Source organism: Lynx rufus, unplaced genomic scaffold, assembly GCF_022079265.1.
Source record: "Lynx rufus isolate CCGP_SWC_20201006 ecotype Redwood Valley unplaced genomic scaffold, mLynRuf1.p SCAF_21, whole genome shotgun sequence".
In the NCBI taxonomy this organism is placed as follows: domain Eukaryota; kingdom Metazoa; phylum Chordata; class Mammalia; order Carnivora; family Felidae; genus Lynx; species Lynx rufus.
In genome coordinates this window covers 16,141,646-16,147,159 of record NW_025814836.1, presented here as the reverse complement: position 1 = coordinate 16,147,159, position 5,514 = coordinate 16,141,646, and the positions used below count along the sequence as shown (strand labels likewise).

Genomic DNA, 5,514 nt, shown 5'->3' with positions numbered 1-5,514 from the left:
CTACTTCTGTCCCAGTCCACTCCAACCAGTGAGAGGCAAGTAACCATTGCTGTAGGGTCCGTCCCAAAGGTGGATATGGGTCCCTAAAGAGCTATATCCTACAGAAGCACTATACAAATGGTGACATAGAGATTTGATCCCTCCTTGGTCCTTTAGGGAAATGACCACGTTAAGAATGAAATTGGACAACGTGTGTGAACATGCTTTCTAAACCAAAGTAGCCCTGGGGACTGCGGGGATTGAAAGGTGCTGGGGGAGAATATGAGTTTCCACATCACGTAGACCTGGGCTCAGGTCTTAACTCTACCACGTCTTGGGTGAGTGTTCTAAGGTAAGGGTGCTCGACATTTCTTGGTGTCTTCGTCAGTAAAATGAGCAACGTAATACATAGCTCCTGTGCCCGAGGATTGGATGCAGTAATGACACCCAGCAGGCATTCTACATATCTTGGCTCTTTCCCCTCCTTCCAGCCCCTCGCTAACGCTGTAGATTCCCTCCAGCCATCATTATCTGGCGAGTGCCAGCAGTGATCAACCACTGGCTTCGGTTGGGTCATGAGGAAGCTGTGTGGCCATTAGTGTCTTAGTTATCTGACAACACAGCCCCATCGCCCTACCCACAGGGAAGCAAGTGGTTGCATCAGTGGAGAATCTGTAACACTGGCCTCGCCTTTCTATTTTCCCCTCTTCTTATGACTCTGCCTATTCTGGAAATGGCCTTAAGCAAGTATGGCTCATATCATTAATAGAAATAATAAGCTGATGTATGCATAGCATTTTATGGTGATAAAATAAAAGGGCCCCATAGGACTCAAATAGCACAAAAATCTGATCGTATTTACTAGTTAGCGCCGCTCCGCTTTATGTTGGGGTATAGCGGAGAGCCAAGTATGGGAGAGAAAAATCATAGGACTCGCGTTGTGTGTGTGCATGTGTCTGTGTGTGTAAATATAATTACCATTATGATACTGATTAGTGCTCTGAATCTAATAAGTAGAGTGTTTAAGAATCAGGAGGGCTAGTTTGAAGAGATCCGTTATATCAAGGAGCCGAGGAGGACTCTCTAAGGAAGCAACACCGAAATAGCGACCTGGAGCCTAAGAAAGAACTGGCGATATGAAGAGCATTCTAGGCCCGGGCACTACTGTGCACGATGGCATCAAAGCAGGATAAAATGCAAGATTTTCAAGGAAAGTGACGGAGAGCAGGCTGCCTCGACCATGATGAGCAAGGAAGGGGTGAGAAATTCAAGAGGAGACCGAAGAGGCAGATGGGGCCAGTTCTTGCCTTGAAGATCACGGTTAAGACCTACTTTGGCCAAGGTCATGGTTAGAGATTTTATGAGCAATGTGAAATCATTGGCATGTTTCGGGCCGTGGAATAAAATTAGATTTGTGTTTCTAGCTGACTGCCATGGGGCAAGCAGTGAGGATAGTCTAGTCTAGTTGGACCAGGGCTCTCCCTCTCTCCAGGACAAAGGCCTGCAAGTGATTCCAGTTACTAGGTTCCTGGCATTTCCTAGCGCTCTGCTAAACATCTGGCGCAAAAGCCCAAACTGCTTAATGCATAAACCACAATGTTTATTCCCCTCATGCAAGACTGCTCTCACACTTGTTCCATAAAAAGGGAAGCCAGTGTGTCCAGCCACACAAGTTCCATTGGCTTCTCAATAAGCCAGAAGAATGGGAGACCTGTGTGCTTTTCTGACCCTACTGGCAGTGAGTGCCAGCCTAGACCAAGGGGCGCTCGTAGGTGTTCTCTCAAACGCCGTGCAACATCAGTCGCATGGCTGCTGCGCAGAAAATGGACTTGAGAAGGAGAAAGCAGATTCCCACCTGGGTAGGATGAAGAATGATAGTGAGTGAGGGACTGTTAAAGGCTGAACTGTGCCTCTCCCAAATTCATATGTTGAAGTTCTAACCCCCAGTGCCTTGGGATGTGGCTGTATTTGGAAAAGGGGACCTTTATTTATTTATTTTTTTTTAATTTTTTTTTTTCAACGTTTATTTATTTTTTGGGACAGAGAGAGAGACAGAGCATGAACGGGGGAGGGCCAGAGAGAGAGGGAGACACAGAATGGGAAACAGGCTCCAGGCTCTGAGCCATCAGCCCAGAGCCCGACGCGGGGCTCGAACTCACGGACCGCGAGATCGTGACCTGGCTGAAGTCGGACGCTTAACCGACTGCGCCACCCAGGCGCCCCGGAAAAGGGGACCTTTAAAGAGCTGATTAAGGTAAAAGGAGGTCATTAGGGTGAGCCCTCATCAAATATGACTGGTATCCTTGTAAGAAGAGGTGTCTGGACACACAAAGAGAGATGAAAAACACACGTGGACACAGAGGGGAGACCAGGTGAAGACACAGAGAAAAGGCGGCTGTGCGTAAGCTAAAGAGAGACAGTTTGGAAGAAACCAAATCCTTGATCTTGGACTTCTAGATTCTCAAGTCCTCTCTCTCTCTCTCTCTCTCTTTCTCTCAATCTGTGTGTGTGTGTGTGTGCAGGTACCAAGGAAAGGCCATATGAGCACACAAAGAAAAGGCACCCAAGGAGAGAGGTCTCTCCAGATGACAATTCTTCCCACACTTTGATTTTGGACTTCCAGCCTCCAAAACTGTGAGAGAATAAATGTCTGTTGGTAAGCCACCCAGTCTGTGATATTTAGTTATGGCAGCCTGAACAAGCTAGTTCAGGGATCTAAGTCGAGAAGGGCAAAAGAAAAAAGCCAAGAGGCTGACATGAACCAAGAAGGATAAGGGCAAAGGCTGTGGACTCAAGGAAGTCGTCATTAGTGAGGTCCACCACATTCTTCCAGTTCTTTTGGGGGTTACAAGGCTGGACTATGTTTCCTCTGCCCTTTGAAGACAGTGGTGGTCCTCTGTCTGGCTTTGGCCAAAGGAAGGTGAGTGAGGGTGACAGACACTATATCCAGACGGAAACTTCGAGTCCAGTATTTACCTCTCGTCTCTGTTTCCCTGGGTTACAGAGTTGGGTGATGGGAAACAGAGCTCCCCATGAACCTGTGAAGGATGTATAATATGGCAGAGAAATGAGCCTTTGTTGCTCAAGCCACTGAAAAGTTGTTTCCGTGGTTTGACCTGACCTATCGTGAATGATACACCCATACCACTGAGCTCCTCCACTCAGGTTTGGGAAAAAGTGGAAAAAAGCCCATGCTAAGGAACTTCAGAAAACACTCCAGGTATGACAAAGATGTCCGCAATGCACCCACCCAGGCTTTGGCATGCCGATCCAAGAGCCTGGCCGAGATAAGTGAGCATGCGACAGCTGAACTCACACAGGGGTTGTTACTCTCTCTATGCTGCTTGCGAGCACAACATTTGCCTATGTGCTGGAGAATATTGTCCACTCGTTACATGTCTCATGATGGAACTGTGATACTCAGTGTTTGTCTGATATTCCAAGTATTTTAGGGAGCTCTTGGGCAAGACTGGGAAGCCCAAACTCCCAGTGTTCTCTGAGTCTCACGAAGGGTGTACGTGCAGGCAAAAATGCTCTCAAACAAGTGGTATAATAAGATTAATGTGAAAAGAATAAGATATAGAAGGATTATAAGAAAAAATAATATATATCAAACTTAAAGGTCCAACTGGTGAATTCAGTTGAAGAAAACACTGGGTCCCAAGCATCCTGGCCTTTGCAGTGAGGAGAATGTGCTGGCTTATGGTTCTTAGAACAACAATGACAACCGAAAGGTCTAGATTTGCATACAGACAGATCTGAATTCAAATATGAGCATGTGGCTACTAGTTCTATGACCATGGACTGGTCAGTGATCTCGATGAGCCTCAGTTCTTTTGTGCGAGAAATGGGGATAATAACATTGATGTCACAAGGCAACTGTGAAGGCAGTTGAAACGATTTGTGTAAAACATCTGCGTGCTGCCTGGTTCAATTAGGGTTGGTGTCTTTCCTTTGTCCCTTCTTTTCCTTGTGCCCCCCTTCTTTCCTTCCTGAGTGAAGAAAGGAACATACGAGGGAGAAGACGGTTCTTCAAGCACGGAACAATGGGCTCCTCTTGTGTTGTGACTCAGTTCTTTCCAAGAAGCTCCACGTTCTGGGGGCGCCTGAGTGGCTCAGTCGGTTGGGCATCTGACTTTGGCTCAGGGCGTGATCTCGCGGTCCGTGGGTTCGAGCCCCACGTCGGGCTCTGTGCTCACAGCTCAGAGCCTGGAGCCTGCTTTGAAGTCTGTGTCTCCCCCTCTCCCTCTGCTCTTCCCCTGCTCATGCTTTGTCTCTCTCTCCTTCAAGAACAGAAAAACATTAAAAAGAATTAAAAAAAAAAGAACCTCCATGTTCTAACTTCATCTTTTGGTCTCACATGAACAAGATTTACTCCTGGGGCCTCTTTGACCTGTGGCTAACAGTATATAAGACCATCTTGAGGGTGCCAACCTTCTGGATTATGTTCCTATTCTCTATTTTTAAAGGAAATAATTTATGAAAATCTCCAGCAATGTGCTGGCACACAACAGTCATCCCATGTGCATGGACTGATGACTCACTCCATGGCACATATATTATCGTTCCATTCCCGTGGCATTCCTTTATCCTCACCCACACACAATGCCATTTCTGCTGCCTTTTCACGTCCGGCACACCACGCAAGTACCCAATCCAAAGTGCCGCATCCAAGACAGAGATGGCCCTAGAACTCCCTGCTACATATGAGAGGGAGAAACCTTAACGGAGCAGTGACGTCAGCTCACACACATGATGTCTACGTTGTTTTAAGCTTATTCTTGGAAACGTGGATGTACAAGGATTCTATACACTTCTCTCAAACTCAGAGTGTAAAGGTGATAAATAACATTAAATAAACTCACGATCCCCTTCGAAAGCTGACAAAGGCCGAGTCAGAAGCGCGTACCTAGTCTCTTGCTCGTCACAACGTAACGGCTGCAGTGACAGCAGGCTGGTGAATCAGAGACCCCCCCCCCCCACCTTCATGGTCCCCACACAGCTGGCTCTTCCATTCCATTTCCAGGGCCATTGGCCTTCATGAGAGACCAGGGCTACCAAGATGACTTCAGATGCACGTGCCATTTTGATTTATTCTTCGAATTGTTAAACTTCCTGGGTTACCACTTTCTAATCTGACCGGTGGTATGGAGAGGGGCCCGGCGGGGATAGGACGTGAAGCCTTTAGAAAACGTGAACATACAACAGAAAAAAAATCCTTTGTGAAAAAATAAATAGCTGAGGGAAATGTGTTGAAACATTATTTAATGAGTATGATTCCAAATAGCGGTGTGGCTTTTGTTTTGTATCAAATTAGCGTGTCTCAAACATCCCTAGGTCCCTGAGAACTACAGTTGTGGCCTTGTGCTGTTGCAATTTGATTTGATTTATCCACACTGGGTTTTGGAGATCCCCTGTGGCAACAAACTATTAGAAATACTTTTTTTTTTCCTCCCTTGCTTTGAAGGCTTTGGAAGTGAAATTCTCCTCCATGGATCAGCGGCCATGCTTTTGTACCTGGTCTGTGGGGCATGT

General features: G+C 46.6%; 1 non-coding gene across 1 annotated transcript; it reads left to right on the top strand.

Moving 5' to 3' along the window:
• Nucleotides 1-4,083: 4,083 nt before the first annotated feature.
• Nucleotides 4,084-4,168, top strand: TRNAQ-UUG (transfer RNA glutamine (anticodon UUG)). The gene has a single exon. It is a non-coding gene; the product is annotated as a tRNA-Gln (tRNA).
• Nucleotides 4,169-5,514: the final 1,346 nt, after the last annotated feature.